This window comes from Cavia porcellus, unplaced genomic scaffold, assembly GCF_034190915.1.
Source record: "Cavia porcellus strain 051 isolate PalLab524CR breed Dunkin Hartley unplaced genomic scaffold, mCavPor4.1 scaffold_9, whole genome shotgun sequence".
Classification (NCBI taxonomy): Eukaryota; Metazoa; Chordata; class Mammalia; order Rodentia; family Caviidae; genus Cavia; species Cavia porcellus.
The window spans coordinates 94281762-94300918 of record NW_026947492.1 but is presented as its reverse complement, the minus strand read 5'-3'; positions in this window follow the sequence as shown (position 1 = coordinate 94300918).

Genomic DNA, 19157 nt, shown 5'->3' with positions numbered 1-19157 from the left:
AGGTCACAGGAAGTAGGATTCAGGAAGTAGGACTTAGGAAGTAGAACACAGGATTCAGATTCAGAAAGAGAACTCAGGAAGCAGAACACAGGGAGTAGGATACAGGAAATAGAATTCCAGAAGTGGAACACAGGAAACAAGATTCAGAAAATAGAATGCCGGAGGTAGAACACATGAAGTAATATTCAGGAAATCGGTCTCATGAAGGAGAACACAGGAAGTACGATTCAAGGAATAGAATTCAGGAAATAGAACACAGGAAATAGGATTCATGAAATAGAACTCAGGAAGTAGAACACAGGATGTCAGATTCATGAAATAGGCCCTATGAAAGAGAGCACAGGAAGTTGGATTCAGGAAATCGAACTCAGGAAGTAGACCACACGAAAAAGCATTCAGGAAATAGGTCTCAAGAAGGAGAACACAGGAAGTAGGATTCAGCGAATACAATTACGGAAGTAGAACACAGCAAGCAATATTCAGGAAATAGGCCTCATGAAGCAGAATCCAGGAGCTAGGATTCAGGATATAGAATTCCTCAAGTAGAACAAAGGAAGTAGGATTCAGGAAACAGAATTCCAGCAGTAGAACACAGGAAATAGGATTCAGGAAAGAGAACTGAGGAACGAGAACACTGGAAGTAGGATTCAGGAAATAGAACTCAGGAAGTACAACGCAGGATGTAGTATTCTGCAAATAGGCCTCATGAAAGAAAGCACAGGAAGTTGGATTCAGGAAATAGAACTCAGGAAGTAGAACACAGGAAGTAGGATTCAGGAATACAACATAGGAAGCAGAAAACAGGAATTCAGATTCAGAAGTAGAACTCAGGAAGCAGTACACAGGGAGTAGCTTGCAGGAAATAGAATTCCGGAAGTGGAACACAGGAATTAGGAATCAGGAAATGGAACTCAGGATGTAGAACAAAAGACTAAGATTCAGCAAATAGAACTCAGGAAGGAGAACACAGGGAGTAGGATTCAGGCAATAGAATTCCAGAAGTCGAACACAGGAAACAGGATTCAGGAAATAGAATTCCAGAAGTAGAACACAGGAATTACTACTCAGGAAATCGGCCTCATATAGAGAACACAGGAAGTAGGATTCAAGGAATAGAATTCCGGAAGTAGCAGACAGGAAATAGAACTCAGGAAGTAGAACACAGGAAGTAGCATTCAGAAAATAGAACTCAGGAAGTAGAACAGAGGAAGTAGGATTCAGGAAATAGAATTCCATATGTAGAAAACAGGAAGTAGGATTCAGGAAATAGGTCTCATTAAGGAGCACACAGGAAGTTGGATTCAGGAAAGAGAACTGAGAAAATAGAACACAGGAAGTAGAATTCAGGAAATAGAACTCAAGAAGTAGAACACAGGAAGTAAGATTCAGGAAATAGGTCTCATGAAGGAGAGCACAGGAAGTTGAATTCAGGAAATAGAACTCAGAAAGGAGAACACATGTAGTAGGATTCAGGAAGTAGAATTCCGGACAGGAATTAGGATTCAGAAAATAGAATTGCCTAAGTAGAACCCAAGAAGTAGTATTTAGGAAATAGGCCTCATGAAGGAGAACACAGGAAGTGGTATTCACAGAAAAGAATTCTGCAGGTAGAACAAGGGAAGTAGCATTCAGGGAACAGAATTCCGGAAGTAGAACACAGGAAGTAGTATTCAGGAAATAATCCTCATGAAGGAGAATATAAGAAGTAGGATTCAGGAAAGAGAATTCTGGAAGCAGGAAACAGGAAGTAGTATTCAGAAAGTATTCATGAAGGACAACACAGGAAGTAGGATTCATGGAATAGAATTCCAGAAGTAAACACAAGAAGTAGGATTCAGGAAATAGAATTCCGGAAGTATGACACAGGAAGTAAGATTCAGGAAATAGCACTCAGGAAGGAGAACAGAGGAAGTATGATTCAGGAAATGGAATTCCGGTATTAGAGCACACGAATTCGGATTCAGGAAAAAGAATTCCGGAAGTACAACGTGGAATTAGGATTCACGAAATAGAACTCAGGAAGGAGAACACAGGAATTAACATTCAGGAAATAGAACTCAGGAAGGAGAACACAGGAAGTAGGATTCAGGAAACAGAATTCCAGAAGTAGAACACAGGAAGTAGTATTCAGGAATTAATCCTCATGAAGGGTAAAATAGGAAGTAGCATTCAGGGACAAGGAATCCCGAAGTAGAACACAGGAACAAGGATTCAGGAAATAGAATTCCGGAAGTACAACATAGGAAGTAAAATTCAGGAAATAGAATCCCGGAAGTAGATCTCAGGAATACAATTGACAAAAGAGAATTGCGGAAGTACAACACTGGAATTCGGATTCACAAAATAGAACTCAGGAAGGAGAACACAGGAATTAACATTCAGGAAATAGAACTCAGGATGGAGAACACAGGAAGTAGGATTCAAGAAACAGAATTCCGGAAGAAGAACACAGGAAGTAGAATTCAGGAAATAGAACTCAGGAAGTAGAACACAGGAAATAGGATTCAGGAAAAAGAATTCCTGGATTACAACACAGGAAATAAAATTTAGGAAATAGAACTCCCAAAGGAGAACACAGGAAGTAACATTCAAGAAATGAAACTCAGGAAGGAGAACACAGGAATTAGGATTGAGGAAATAGAACTCAGGAAGTAGAACACAGGAAGTAGGATTCAGGGAATACAATTCCAGAAGTAGAACACAGGAAGTAGGATTCTGTAAATAGATCTAAGCAAGTAGAACACAGGATGTAGGATACTGGAAATAGGCCTCATCAAAGAGGGCACAGGAAGTTGGATTGAGGAAATAGACCTCAGGAAGCACAACAAAGGAAGTAGGATTCAAGAAATAGAATTCTGGAATTAGCACACAGGAAGTAGGGTTTAGGAAATAGGATTCTGGAAGTAGAACACAGGAATTAGAATTCAGGAAATAGATCTTAGGAAGTAGAATACAGGAATTCAGAATAAGAAATAGAACTCAGGAAGAGAACACAGGGAGAAGGATTCAGGAAATCGAATTCCGGAAGTATAACACAGGTAGCAAGATTCAGGAAATAGAATTCCGCAAGAAGAACACAGGAAGTAGTGTATAGGAAATAGGTCTCATGAAGGAGAACACAGGAAATAGAGTTCAGGGAATAGAATTCCGAAAGTAGAACACAGGAAATAGGTTTCAGGAAAGAGATCTTATGGAGTAGAACACAGGAAATAGAATTCAGGAAATAGAATTCCTGAAGTAGAACACAGGAATTACGATTCAGGAAATAGAATTTAGGAAGCACAACACAGGAAGTAGGAGTCAGGAAATAAAACTCTGGAAGCAGAACACAGGAAGTAGGATTCAGGAAATAGGACTAATGATAGAAAAGACAGGAAGTTGGATTCGGGAAAGAGAAATACAGAAGTACAACTTGAGAAGTAAGTTTCATTAAATAGAACTCCTTCCTGAGTTCTATTGAAGGACAACACAGGAAGAAGGATTCAGGAAATAGAACTCAGGAAGCAGAACACAGGAAGTAGGATTCACGAAATAGTCCTCATGAAGGAGAGAACAGGAAGTTGGATGCAGGAAACACAACTCAGGAAATAGAACACAGGAAGTAGGATTCCGGAAATAGAATTCTGGAAGGAGAACACAGGAAGTAGAATTTAGGAAATAGAATTCCGGAAGTACAACACAGGAAGTAGGATTCAGGAAATAGATCTGAGGAAGCAGAACACAAGAATAAAATTCAGGAAAGATAACTCAGGGAGTAGGTCACAGGAAGTAGGATTCAGGAAGTAGAACTTAGGAAGTAGAACACAGGATTCAGATTCAGAAAGAGAACTCAGGAAGCAGAACACAGGGAGTAGGATACAGGAAATAGAATTCCAGAAGTGGAACACAGGAAACAAGATTCAGAAAATAGAATGCCGGAGGTAGAACACATGAAGTAGTATTCAGGAAATCGGTCTCATGAAGGAGAACACAGGAAGTAGGATTCAAGAAATAGAATTCAGGAAATAGAACACAGTAAATAGGATTCAGGAAATAGAACTCAGGAAGTAGAACACAGGATGTCAGATTCATGAAATAGGCCCTATGAAAGAGAGCACAGGAAGTTGGATTCAGGAAATCGAACTCAGGAAGTAGACCACACGAAAAAGCATTCAGGAAATAGGCCTCAAGAAGGAGAACACAGGAAGTAGGATTCAGCGAATACAATTACGGAAGTAGAACACAGCAAGCAATATTCAGGAAATAGGCCTCATGAAGCAGAATCCAGGAGCTAGGATTCAGGATATATAATTCCTCAAGTGGAACAAAGGAAGTAGGATTCAGGAAACAGAATTTCAGCAGTAGAACACAGGAAATACAATTCAGGAAATAGAACTGAGGAACGAGAACACTGGAAGTAGGATTCAGGAAATAGAACTCAGGAAGTACAACGCAGGATGTAGTATTCTGCAAATAGGCCTCATGAAAGAAAGCACAGGAAGTTGGATTCAGGAAATAGAACTCAGGAAGTAGAACACAGGAAGTAGGATTCAGGAAAACAACATAGGAAGCAGAAAACAGGAATTCAGATTCAGAAATAGAACTCAGGAAGCAGTACACAGGGAGTAGCTTTCAGGAAATAGAATTCCGGAAGTGGAACACAGGAATTAGGAGTCAGGAAATGGAACTCAGAATGTAGAACAAAAGACTAAGATTCAGCAAATAGAACTCAGGAAGGAGAACACAGGGAGTAGGATTCAGGCAATAGAATTCCAGAAGTCGAACACAGGAAGCAGGATTCAGGAAATAGAATTCCAGAAGTAGAACACAGGAATTACTACTCAGGAAATCGGCCTCATATAGAGAACACAGGAAGTAGGATTCAAGGAATAGAATTCCAGAAGTAGCAGACAGGAAATAGAACTCAGGAAGTAGAACACAGGAAGTAGCATTCAGAAAATAGAACTTAGGAAGTAGAACAGAGGAAGTAGGATTCAGGAAATAGAATTCCATATGTAGAAAACAGGAAGTAGGATTCAGGAAATAGGTCTCATTAAGGAGCACACAGGAAGTTGGATTCAGGAAAGAGAACTGAGAAAATAGAACACAGGAAGTAGAATTCAGGAAATAGAACTCAGGAAGTAGAACACAGGAAGTAAGATTCAGGAAATAGGTCTCATGAAGGAGAGCACAGGAAGTTGAATTCAGGAAATAGAACTCAGAAAGGAGAACACACGTAGTAGGATTCAGGAAGTAGAATTCCGGACAGGAATTAGGATTCAGAAAATAGAATTGCCTAAGTAGAACCCAAGAAGTAGTATTTAGGAAATAGGCCTGATGAAGGAGAACATAGGAAGTGGGATTCACAGAAAAGAATTCTGGAGGTAGAACAAGGGAAGTAGCATTCAGGGAACAGAATTCCGGAAGTAGAACACAGGAAGTAGTATTCAGGAAATAATCCTCATGAAGGAGAATATAAGAAGTAGGATTCAGGAAATAGAATTCCGGAAGCAGGAAACAGGAAGTAGTATTCAGAAAGTATTCATGAAGGACAACACAGGAAGTAGGATTCATGGAATAGAATTCCAGAAGTAAAAACAAGAAGTAGGATTCAGGAAATAGAATTCCGGAAGTATGACACAGGAAGTAAGATTCAGGAAATAGCACTCAGGAAGGAGAACAGAGGAAGTATGATTCAGGAAATGGAATTCCGGTATTAGAGCACACGAATTCGGATTCAGGAAAAAGAATTCCGGAAGTACAACGTGGAATTAGGATTCACGAAATAGAACTCAGGAAGGAGAACACAGGAATTAACATTCAGGAAATAGAACTCAGGAAGGAGAACACAGGAAGTAGGATTCAGGAAACAGAATTCCAGAAGTAGAACACAGGAAGTAGTATTCAGGAATTAATCCTCATGAAGGGTAAAATAGGAAGTAGCATTCAGGGACAAGAAATCCCGAAGTAGAACACAGGAACAAGGATTCAGGAAATAGAATTCCGGAAGTACAACATAGGAAGTAAAATTCAGGAAATAGAATCCCGGAAGTAGATCTCAGCAAGTAGGATTGACAAAACAGAATTGCGGAAGTACAACACTGGAATTCGGATTCACAAAATAGAACTCAGGAAGGAGAACACAGGAATTAACATTCAGGAAATAGAACTCAGGAAGGAGAACACAGCAAGTAGGATTCAGGGAATACAATTCCAGAAGTAGAACACAGGAAGTAGGATTCTGTAAATAGATCTAAGCAAGTAGAACACAGGATGTAGGATACTGGAAATAGGCCTCATCAAAGAGGGCACAGGAAGTTGGATTGAGGAAATAGACCTCAGGAAGCACAACAAAGGAAGTAGGATTCAAGAAATAGAATTCTGGAATTAGCACACAGGAAGTAGGGTTTAGGAAATAGGATTCTGGAAGTAGAACACAGGAATTAGAATTCAGGAAATAGATCTTAGGAAGTAGAATACAGGAATTCAAAATAAGAAATAGAACTCAGGAAGAGAACACAGGGAGAAGGATTCAGGAAATAGAACTCAGGAAGTACAACGCAGGATGTAGTATTCTGCAAATAGGCCTCATGAAAGAAAGCACAGGAAGTTGAATTCAGGAAATAGAACTCAGGAAGTAGAACACAGGAAGTAGGATTCAGGAATACAACATAGGAAGCAGAAAACAGGAATTCAGATTCAGAAGTAGAACTCAGGAAGCAGTACACAGGGAGTAGCTTGCAGGAAATAGAATTCCGGAAGTGGAACACAGGAATTAGGAGTCAGGAAATGGAACTCAGGATGTAGAACAAAAGACTAAGATTCAGCAAATAGAACTCAGGAAGGAGAACACAGGGAGTAGGATTCAGGCAATAGAATTCCAGAAGTCGAACACAGGAAACAGGATTCAGGAAATAGAATTCCAGAAGTAGAACACAGGAATTACTACTCAGGAAATCGGCCTCATATAGAGAACACAGGAAGTAGGATTCAAGGAATAGAATTCCGGAAGTAGCAGACAGGAAATAGAACTCAGGAAGTAGAACACAGGAAGTAGCATTCAGAAAATAGAACTCAGGAAGTAGAACAGAGGAAGTAGGATTCAGGAAATAGAATTCCATATGTAGAAAACAGGAAGTAGGTTTCAGGAAATAGGTCTCATTAAGGAGCACACAGGAAGTTGGATTCAGGAAAGAGAACTGAGAAAATAGAACACAGGAAGTAGAATTCAGGAAATAGAACTCAGGAAGTAGAACACAGGAAGTAAGATTCAGGAAATAGGTCTCATGAAGGAGAGCACAGGAAGTTGAATTCAGGAAATAGAACTCAGAAAGGAGAACACACGTAGTAGGATTCAGGAAGTAGAATTCCGGACAGGAATTAGGATTCAGAAAATAGAATTGCCTAAGTAGAACCCAAGAAGTAGTATTTAGGAAATAGGCCTGATGAAGGAGAACACAGGAAGTGGGATTCACAGAAAAGAATTCTGGAGGTAGAACAAGGGAAGTAGCATTCAGGGAACAGAATTCCGGAAGTAGAACACAGGAAGTAGTATTCAGGAAATAATCCTCATGAAGGAGAATATAAGAAGTAGGATTCAGGAAATAGAATTCCGGAAGCAGGAAACAGGAAGTAGTATTCAGAAAGTATTCATGAAGGACAACACAGGAAGTAGGATTCATGGAATAGAATTCCAGAAGTAAACACAAAAAGTAGGATTCAGGAAATAGAATTCCGGAAGTATGACACAGGAAGTAAGATTCAGGAAATAGCACTCAGGAAGGAGAACAGAGGAAGTATGATTCAGGAAATGGAATTCCGGTATTAGAGCACACGAATTCGGATTCAGGAAAAAGAATTCCGGAAGTACAACGTGGAATTAGGATTCACGAAATAGAACTCAGGAAGGAGAACACAGGAATTAACATTCAGGAAATAGAACTCAGGAAGGAGAACACAGGAAGTAGGATTCAGGAAACAGAATTCCAGAAGTAGAACACAGGAAGTAGTATTCAGGAATTAATCCTCATGAAGGGTAAAATAGGAAGTAGCATTCAGGGACAAGAAATCCCGAAGTAGAACACAGGAACAAGGATTCAGGAAATAGAATTCCGGAAGTACAACATAGGAAGTAAAATTCAGGAAATAGAATCCCGGAAGTAGATCTCAGCAAGTAGGATTGACAAAAGAGAATTGCGGAAGTACAACACTGGAATTCGGATTCACAAAATAGAACTCAGGAAGGAGAACACAGGAATTAACATTCAGGAAATAGAACTCAGGAAGGAGAACACAGCAAGTAGGATTCAGGAAACAGAATTCCGGAAGAAGAACACAGGAAGTAGAATTCAGGAAATAGAACTCAGGAAGTAGAACACAGGAAATAGGATTCAGGAAAAAGAATTCCTGGATTACAACACAGGAAATAAAATTTAGGAAATAGAACTCCCAAAGGAGAACACAGGAAGTAACATTCAAGAAACGAAACTCAGGAAGGAGAACACAGGAATTAGGATTGAGGAAATAGAACTCAGGAAGTAGAACACAGGAAGTAGGATTCAGGGAATACAATTCCAGAAGTAGAACACAGGAAGTAGGATTCTGTAAATAGATCTAAGCAAGTAGAACACAGGATGTAGGATACTGGAAATAGGCCTCATCAAAGAGGGCACAGGAAGTTGGATTGAGGAAATAGACCTCAGGAAGCACAACAAAGGAAGTAGGATTCAAGAAATAGAATTCTGGAATTAGCACACAGGAAGTAGGGTTTAGGAAATAGGATTCTGGAAGTAGAACACAGGAATTAGAATTCAGGAAATAGATCTTAGGAAGTAGAATACAGGAATTCAGAATAAGAAATAGAACTCAGGAAGAGAACACAGGGAGAAGGATTCAGGAAATAGAATTCCGGAAGTATAACACAGGTAGCAAGATTCAGGAAATAGAATTCCGCAAGTAGAACACAGGAAGTAGTGTATAGGAAATAGGTCTCATGAAGGAGAACACAGGAAATAGGGTTCAGGGAATAGAATTCCGAAAGTAGAACACAGGAAATAGGTTTCAGGAAAGAGATCTTATGGAGTAGAACACAGGAAATAGAATTCAGGAAATAGAATTCCTGAAGTAGAACACAGGAAATACGATTCAGGAAATAGAATTTAGGAAGCACAACACAGGAAGTAGGAGTCAGGAAATAAAACTCCGGAAGCAGAACACAGGAAGTAGGATTCAGGAAATAGGACTAATGATAGAAACGACAGGAAGTTGGATTCGGGAAAGAGAAATACAGAAGTACAACTTGAGAAGTAAGTTTCATTAAATAGAACTCCTTCCTGAGTTCTATTGAAGGACAACACAGGAAGAAGGATTCAGGAAATAGAACTCAGGAAGCAGAACACAGGAAGTAGGATTCAGGAAATAGGACTAATGATAGAAAAGACAGGAAGTTGGATTCGGGAAAGAGAAATACAGAAGTACAACTTGAGAAGTAAGTTTCATTAAATAGAACTCCTTCCTGAGTTCTATTGAAGGACAACACAGGAAGAAGGATTCAGGAAATAGAACTCAGGAAGCAGAACACAGGAAGTAGGATTCACGAAATAGTCCTCATGAAGGAGAGAACAGGAAGTTGGATGCAGGAAACACAACTCAGGAAATAGAACACAGGAAGTAGGATTCCGGAAATAGAATTCTGGAAGGAGAACACAGGAAGTAGAATTTAGGAAATAGAATTCCGGAAGTATAACACAGGAAGTAGGATTCAGGAAATAGATCTGAGGAAGTAGAACACAAGAATAAAATTCAGGAAAGATAACTCAGGGAGTAGGTCACAGGAAGTAGGATTCAGGAAGTAGAACTTAGGAAGTAGAACACAGGATTCAGATTCAGAAAGAGAACTCAGGAAGCAGAACACAGGGAGTAGGATACAGGAAATAGAATTCCAGAAGTGGAACAGAGGAAACAAGATTCAGAAAATAGAGTGCCGGAGGTAGAACACATGAAGTAGTATTCAGGAAATCGGTCTCATGAAGGAGAACACAGGAAGTAGGATTCAAGGAATAGAATTCAGGAAATAGAACACAGGAAATAGGATTCATGAAATAGAACTCAGGAAGTAGAACACAGGATGTCAGATTCATGAAATAGGCCCTATGAAAGAGAGCACAGGAAGTTGGATTCAGGAAATCGAACTCAGGAAGTAGACCACACGAAAAAGCATTCAGGAAATAGGTCTCAAGAAGGAGAACACAGGAAGTAGGATTCAGCGAATACAATTACGGAAGTAGAACACAGCAAACAATATTCAGGAAATAGGCCTCATGAAGCAGAATCCAGGAGCTAGGATTCAGGATATAGAATTCCTCAAGTAGAACAAAGGAAGTAGGATTCAGGAAACAGAATTCCAGCAGTAGAACACAGGAAATAGGATTCAGGAAAGAGAACTGAGGAACGAGAACACTGGAAGTAGGATTCAGGAAATAGAACTCAGGAAGTACAACGCAGGATGTAGTATTCTGCAAATAGGCCTCATGAAAGAAAGCACAGGAAGTTGGATTCAGGAAATAGAACTCAGGAAGTAGAACACAGGAAGTAGGATTCAGGAATACAACATAGGAAGCAGAAAACAGGAATTCAGATTCAGAAGTAGAACTCAGGAAGCAGTACACAGGGAGTAGCTTGCAGGAAATAGAATTCCGGAAGTGGAACACAGGAATTAGGAATCAGGAAATGGAACTCAGGATGTAGAACAAAAGACTAAGATTCAGCAAATAGAACTCAGGAAGGAGAACACAGGGAGTAGGATTCAGGCAATAGAATTCCAGAAGTCGAACACAGGAAACAGGATTCAGGAAATAGAATTACAGAAGTAGAACACGGGAATTACTACTCAGGAAATCGGCCTCATATAGAGAACACAGGAAGTAGGATTCAAGGAATAGAATTCCGGAAGTAGCAGACAGGAAATAGAACTCAGGAAGTAGAACACAGGAAGTAGCATTCAGAAAATAGAACTCAGGAAGTAGAACAGAGGAAGTAGGATTCAGGAAATAGAATTCCATATGTAGAAAACAGGAAGTAGGATTCAGGAAATAGGTCTCATTAAGGAGCACACAGGAAGTTGGATTCAGGAAAGAGAACTGAGAAAATAGAACACAGGAAGTAGATTTCAGGAAATAGAACTCAGGAAGTAGAACACAGGAAGTAAGATTCAGGAAATAGGTCTCATGAAGGAGAGCACAGGAAGTTGAATTCAGGAAATAGAACTCAGAAAGGAGAACACACGTAGTAGGATTCAGGAAGTAGTATTCCGGACAGGAATTAGGATTCAGAAAATAGAATTGCCTAAGTAGAACCCAAGAAGTAGTATTTAGGAAATAGGCCTGATGAAGGAGAACACAGGAAGTGGGATTCACAGAAAAGAATTCTGGAGGTAGAACAAGGGAAGTAGCATTCAGGGAACAGAATTCCGGAAGTAGAACACAGGAAGTAGTATTCAGGAAATAATCCTCATGAAGGAGAATATAAGAAGTAGGATTCAGGAAATAGAATTCCGGAAGCAGGAAACAGGAAGTAGTATTCAGAAAGTATTCATGAAGGACAACACAGGAAGTAGGATTCATGGAATAGAATTCCAGAAGTAAACACAAGAAGTAGGATTCAGGAAATAGAATTCCGGAAGTATGACACAGAAAGTAAGATTCAGGAAATAGCACTCAGGAAGGAGAACAGAGGAAGTATGATTCAGGAAATGGAATTCCGGTATTAGAGCACACGAATTCGGATTCAGGAAAAAGAATTCCGGAAGTACAACGTGGAATTAGGATTCACGAAATAGAACTCAGGAAGGAGAACACAGGAATTAACATTCAGGAAATAGAACTCAGGAAGGAGAACACAGGAAGTAGGATTCAGGAAACAGAATTCCAGAAGTAGAACACAGGAAGTAGTATTCAGGAATTAATCCTCATGAAGGGTAAAATAGGAAGTAGCATTCAGGGACAAGAAATCCCGAAGTAGAACACAGGAACAAGGATTCAGGAAATAGAATTCCGAAAGTACAACATAGGAAGTAAAATTCAGGAAATAGAATCCCGGAAGTAGATCTCAGCAAGTAGGATTGACAAAAGAGAATTGCGGAAGTATAACACTGGAATTCGGATTCACAAAATAGAACTCAGGAAGGAGAACAGAGGAATTAACATTCAGGAAATAGAACTCAGGAAGGAGAACACAGGAAGTAGGATTCAGGAAACAGAATTCCGGAAGAAGAACACAGGAAGTAGAATTCAGGAAATAGAACTCAGGAAGTAGAACACAGGAAATAGGATTCAGGAAAAAGAATTCCTGGATTACAACACAGGAAATAAAATTTAGGAAATAGAACTCCCAAAGGAGAACACAGGAAGTAACATTCAAGAAACGAAACTCAGGAAGGAGAACACAGGAACTAGGATTGAGGAAATAGAACTCAGGAAGTAGAACACAGGAAGTAGGATTCAGGGAATACAATTCCAGAAGTAGAACACAGGAAGTAGGATTCTGTAAATAGATCTAAGCAAGTAGAACACAGGATGTAGGATACTGGAAATAGGCCTCATCAAAGAGGGCACAGGAAGTTGGATTGAGGAAATAGACCTCAGGAAGCACAACAAAGGAAGTAGGATTCAAGAAATAGAATTCTGGAATTAGCACACAGGAAGTAGGGTTTAGGAAATAGGATTCTGGAAGTAGAACACAGGAATTAGAATTCAGGAAATAGATCTTAGGAAGTAGAATACAGGAATTCAGAATAAGAAATAGAACTCAGGAAGAGAACACAGGGAGAAGGATTCAGGAAATAGAATTCCGGAAGTATAACACAGGTAGCAAGATTCAGGAAATAGAATTCCGCAAGTAGAACACAGGAAGTAGTGTATAGGAAATAGGTCTCATGAAGGAGAACACAGGAAATAGGGTTCAGGGAATAGAATTCCGAAAGTAGAACACAGGAAATAGGTTTCAGGAAAGAGATCTTATGGAGTAGAACTCAGGAAATAGAATTCAGGAAATAGAATTCCTGAAGTAGAACACAGGAATTACGATTCAGGAAATAGAATTTAGGAAGCACAACACAGGAAGTAGGAGTCAGGAAATAAAACTCCGGAAGCAGAACACAGGAAGTAGGATTCAGGAAATAGGACTAATGATAGAAAAGACAGGAAGTTGGATTCGGGAAAGAGAAATACAGAAGTACAACTTGAGAAGTAAGTTTCATTAAATAGAACTCCTTCCTGAGTTCTATTGAAGGACAACACAGGAAGAAGGATTCAGGAAATAGAACTCAGGAAGCAGAACACAGGAAGTAGGATTCACGAAATAGTCCTCATGAAGGAGAGAACAGGAAGTTGGATGCAGGAAACACAACTCAGGAAATAGAACACAGGAAGTAGGATTCCGGAAATAGAATTCTGGAAGGAGAACACAGGAAGTAGAATTTAGGAAATAGAATTCCGGAAGTACAACACAGGAAGTAGGATTCAGGAAATAGATATGAGGAAGTAGAACACAAGAATAAAATTCAGGAAAGATAACTCAGGGAGTAGGTCACAGGAAGTAGGATTCAGGAAATAGAACTTAGGAAGTAGAACACAGGATTCAGATTCAGAAAGAGAACTCAGGAAGCAGAACACAGGGAGTAGGATACAGGAAATAGAATTCCAGAAGTGGAACACAGGAAACAAGATTCAGAAAATAGAATGCCGGAGGTAGAACACATGAAGTAGTATTCAGGAAATCGGTCTCATGAAGGAGGACACGGGAAGGAGGATTCAAGGAATAAAATTCAGGAAATAGAACACAGGAAATAGGATTCAGGAAATAGAACTCAGGAAGTAGAACACAGGATGTCAGATTCATGAAATAGGCCCTATGAAAGAGAGCACAGGAAGTAGGATTCAGGAAGTAGAACTTAGGAAGTAGAACACAGGATTCAGATTCAGAAAGAGAACTCAGGAAGCAGAACACAGGGAGTAGGATACAGGAAATAGAATTCCAGAAGTGGAACACAGGAAACAAGATTCAGAAAATAGAATGCCGGAGGTAGAACACATGAAGTAGTATTCAGGAAATCGGTCTCATGAAGGAGAACATGGGAAGTAGGATTCAAGGAATAAAATTCAGGAAATAGAACACAGGAAATAGGATTCAGGAAATAGAACTCAGGAAGTAGACCACACGAAAAAGCATTCAGGAAATAGGCCTCAAGAAGGAGAACACAGGAAGTAGGATTCAGCGAATACAATTACGGAAGTAGAACACAGCAAGCAATATTCAGGAAATAGGCCTCATGAAGCAGAATCCAGGAGCTAGGATTCAGGATATAGAATTCCTCAAGTAGAACAAAGGAAGTAGGATTCAGGAAACAGGATTCCAGCAGTAGAACACAGGAAATAGGATTCAGGAAATAGAACTGAGGAACGAGAACACTGGAAGTAGGATTCAGGAAATAGAACTCAGGAAGTACAACGCAGGATGTAGTATTCTTCAAATAGGCCTCATGAAAGAAAGCACAGGAAGTTGGATTCAGGAAATAGAACTCAGGAAGTAGAACACAGGAAGTAGGATTCAGGAATACAACATAGGAAGCAGAAAACAGGAATTCAGATTGAGAAATACAACTCAGGAAGCAGTACACAGGGAGTAGCTTGCAGGAAATAGAATTCCGGAAGTGGAACACAGGAATTAGGAGTCAGGAAATGGAACTCAGGATGTAGAACAAAAGACTAAGATTCAGCAAATAGAACTCAGGAAGGAGAACACAGGGAGTAGGATTCAGGCAATAGAATTCCAGAAGTCGAACACAGGAAGCAGGATTCAGGAAATAGAATTCCAGAAGTAGAACACAGGAATTACTACTCAGGAAATCGGCCTCATATAGAGAACACAGGAAGTAGGATTCAAGGAATAGTATTCCAGAAGTAGCAGACAGGAAATAGAACTCAGGAAGTAGAACACAGGAAGTAGCATTCAGAAAATAGAACTTAGGAAGTAGAACAGAGGAAGTAGGATTCAGGAAATAGAATTCCATATGTAGAAAAGAGGAAGTAGGATTCAGGAAATAGGTCTCATTAAGGAGCACACAGGAAGTTGGATTCAGGAAAGAGAACTGAGAAAATAGAACACAGGAAGTAGAATTCAGGAAATAGAACTCAGAAAGTAGAACACAGGAAGTAAGATTCAGGAAATAGGTCTCATGAAGGAGAGCACAGGAAGTTGAATTCAGGAAATAGAACTCAGAAAGGAGAACACACGTAGTAGGATTCAGGAAGTAGAATTCCGGACAGGAATTAGGATTCAGAAAATAGAATTGCCTAAGTAGAACCGAAGTAGTATTTAGGAAATAGGCCTCATGAAGGAGAACACAGGAAGTGGGATTCACAGAAAAGAATTCTGGAGGTAGAACAAGGGAAGTAGCATTCAGGGAACAGAATTCCGGAAGTAGAACACAGGAAGTAGTATTCAGGAAATAATCCTCATGAAGGAGAATATAAGAAGTAGGATTCAGGAAATAGAATTCCGGAAGCAGGAAACAGGAAGTAGTATTCAGAAAGTATTCATGAAGGACAACACAGGAAGTAGGATTCATGGAATAGAATTCCAGAAGTAAACACAAGAAGTAGGATTCAGGAAATAGAATTCCGGAAGTATGACACAGGAAGTAAGATTCAGGAAATAGCACTCAGGTAGGAGAACAGAGGAAGTATGTTTCAGGAAATGGAATTCCGATATTAGAGCACACGAATTCGGATTCAGGAAAAAGAATTCCGGAAGTACAACGTGGAATTAGGATTCACGAAATAGAACTCAGGAAGGAGAACACAGGAAGTAGGATTCAGGAAACAGAATTCCAGAAGTAGAACACAGGAAGTAGTATTCAGTAATTAATCCTCATGAATGGTAAAATAGGAAGTAGCATTCAGGGACAAGAAATCCCGAAGTAGAACACAGGAACAAGGATTCAGGAAATAGAATTCCGGAAGTACAACATAGGAAGTAAAATTCAGGAAATAGAATCCCGGAAGTAGATCTCAGCAAGTAGGATCGACAAAAGAGAATTGCGGAAGTACAACACTGGAATTCGGATTCACAAAATAGAACTCAGGAAGGAGAACACAGGAATTAACATTCAGGAAATAGAACTCAGGAAGGAGAACACAGGAAGTAGGATTCAGGAAACAGAATTCCGGAAGAAGAACACAGGAAGTAGAATTCAGGAAATAGAACTCAGGAAGTAGAACACAGGAAATAGGATTCAGGAAAAAGAATTCCTGGATTACAACACAGGAAATAAAATTTAGGAAATAGAACTCCCAAAGGAGAACACAGCAAGTAAGATTCAAGAAACGAAACTCAGGAAGGAGAACACAGGAATTAGGATTGAGGAAATAGAACTCAGGAAGTAGAACACAGGAAGTAGGATTCAGGGAATACAATTCCAGAAGTAGAACACAGGAAGTAGGATTCTGTAAATAGATCTAAGCAAGTAGAACACAGGATGTAGGATACTGGAAATAGGCCTCATCAAAGAGGGCACAGGAAGTTGGATTGAGGAAATAGACCTCAGGAAGCACAACAAAGGAAGTAGGATTCAAGAAATAGAATTCTGGAGTTAGCACACAGGAAGTAGGGTTTAGGAAATAGTATTCTGGAAGTAGAACACAGGAATTAGAATTCAGGAAATAGATCTTAAGAAGTAGAATACAGGAATTCAGAATAAGAAATAGAACTCAGGAAGAGAACACAGGGAGAAGGATTCAGGAAATAGAATTCCGGAAGTATAACACAGGTAGCAAGATTCAGGAAATAGAATTCCGCAAGTAGAACACAGGAAGTAGTGTATAGGAAATAGGTCTCATGAAGGAGAACACAGGAAATAGAGTTCAGGGAATAGAATTCCGAAAGTAGAACACAGGAAATAGGTTTCAGGAAATAGATCTTATGGAGTAGAACTCAGGAAATAGAATTCAGGAAATAGAATTCCTGAAGTAGAACACAGGAATTACGATTCAGGAAATAGAATTTAGGAAGCACAACACAGGAAGTAGGAGTCAGGAAATAAAACTCCGGAAGCAGAACACAGGAAGTAGGATTCAGGAAATAGGACTAATGATAGAAAAGACAGGAAGTTGGATTCGGGAAAGAGAAATACAGAAGTACAACTTGAGAAGTAAGTTTCATTAAATAGAACTCCTTCCTGAGTTTTATTGAAGGACAACACAGGAAGAAGGATTCAGGAAATAGAACTCAGGAAGCAGAACACAGGAAGTAGGATTCACGAAATAGTCCTCATGAAGGAGAGAACAGGAAGTTGGATGCAGGAAACACAACTCAGGAAATAGAACACAGGAAGTAGGATTCCGGAAATAGAATTCTGGAAGGAGAACACAGGAAGTAGAATATAGGAAATAGAATTCCGGAAGTACAACACAGGAAGTAGGATTCAGGAAATAGATCTGAGGAAGTAGAACACAAGAATAAAATTCAGGAAAGATAACTCAGGGAGTAGGTCACAGGAAGTAGGATTCAGGAAGTAGAACTTAGGAAGTAGAACACAGGATTCAGATTCAGAAAGAGAACTCAGGAAGCAAAACACAGGGAGTAGGATACAGGAAATAGAATTCCAGAAGTGGAACACAGGAAACAAGATTCAGAAAATAGAATGCCGGAGGTAGAACACATGAAGTAGTATTCAGGAAATCGGTCTCATGAAGGAGAACACAGGAAGTAGGATTCAAGGAATAGAATTCAGGAAATAGAACACAGGAAATAGGATTCAGGAAATAGAACTCAGGAAGTAGAACACAGGATGTCAGATTCATGAAATAGGCCCTATGAAAGAGAGCACAGGATGTTGGATTCAGGAAATCGAACTCAGGTAGTAGACCACACGAAAAAGCATTCAGGAAATAGGCCTCAAGAAGGAGAACACAGGAAGTAGGATTCAGGGAATACAATTACGGAAGTAGAACACAGCAAGCAATATTCAGGAAATAGGCCTCATGAAGCAGAATCCAGGAGATAGGATTCAGTATATAGATTTCCTCAAGTAGAACAAAGGAAGTAGGATTCAGGAAACAGAATTCCAGCAGTAGAACACAGGAAATAGGATTCAGGAAATAGAACTGAGGAACGAGAACACTGGAAGTAGGATTCAGGAAATAGAACTCAGGAAGTACAACGCAGGATGTAGTATTCTGCAAATAGGCCTCATGAAAGAAAGCACAGGAAGTTGGATTCAGGAAATATAACTCAGGAAGTAGAACACAGGAAGTAGGATTCAGGAATAAAACATAGGAAGCAGAAAACAGGAATTCAGATTCAGAAGTAGAACTCAGGAAGCAGTACACAGGGAGTAGCTTGCAGGAAATAGAATTCCGGAAGTGGAACATAGGAATTAGGAGTCAGGAAATGGAACTCAGTATGTAGAACAAAAGACTAAGATTCAGCAAATAGAACTCAGGAAGGAGAACACAGGGAGTAGGATTCAGGCAATAGAATTCCAGAAGTCGAACCCAGGGAGCAGGATTCAGGAAATAGAATTCCAGAAGTAGAACACAGGAATTACTACTCAGGAAATCGGCCTCATATAGAGAACACAGGAAGTGGGATTCAAGGAATAGTATTCCGGAAGTAGCAGACAGGAAATAGAACTCAGGAAGTAGAACACAGGAAGTAGCATTCAGAAAATAGAACTCAGGAAGTAGAACAGAGGAAGTAGGATTCAGGAAATAGAATTCCATATGTAGAAAACAGGAAGTAGGATTCAGGAAATAGGTCTCATTAAGGAGCACACAGGAAGTTGGATTCAGGAAAGAGAACTGAGAAAATAGAACACAGGAAGTAGAATTCAGGAAATAGAACTCAGGAAGTAGAACACAGGAAGTAAGATTCAGGAAATAGGTCTCATGAAGGAGAGCACAGGAAGTTGAATTCAGGAAATAGAACTCAGAAAGGAGAACACACGTAGTAGGATTCAGGAAGTAGAATTCCGGAAAAGGAATTAGGATTCAGAAAATAGAATTGCCTAAGTAGAACCGAAGTAGTATTTAGGAAATAGGCCTCATGAAGGAGAACACAGGAAGTGCGATTCACAGAAAAGAATTCTGGAGGTAGAACAAGGGAAGTAGCATTCAGGGAAC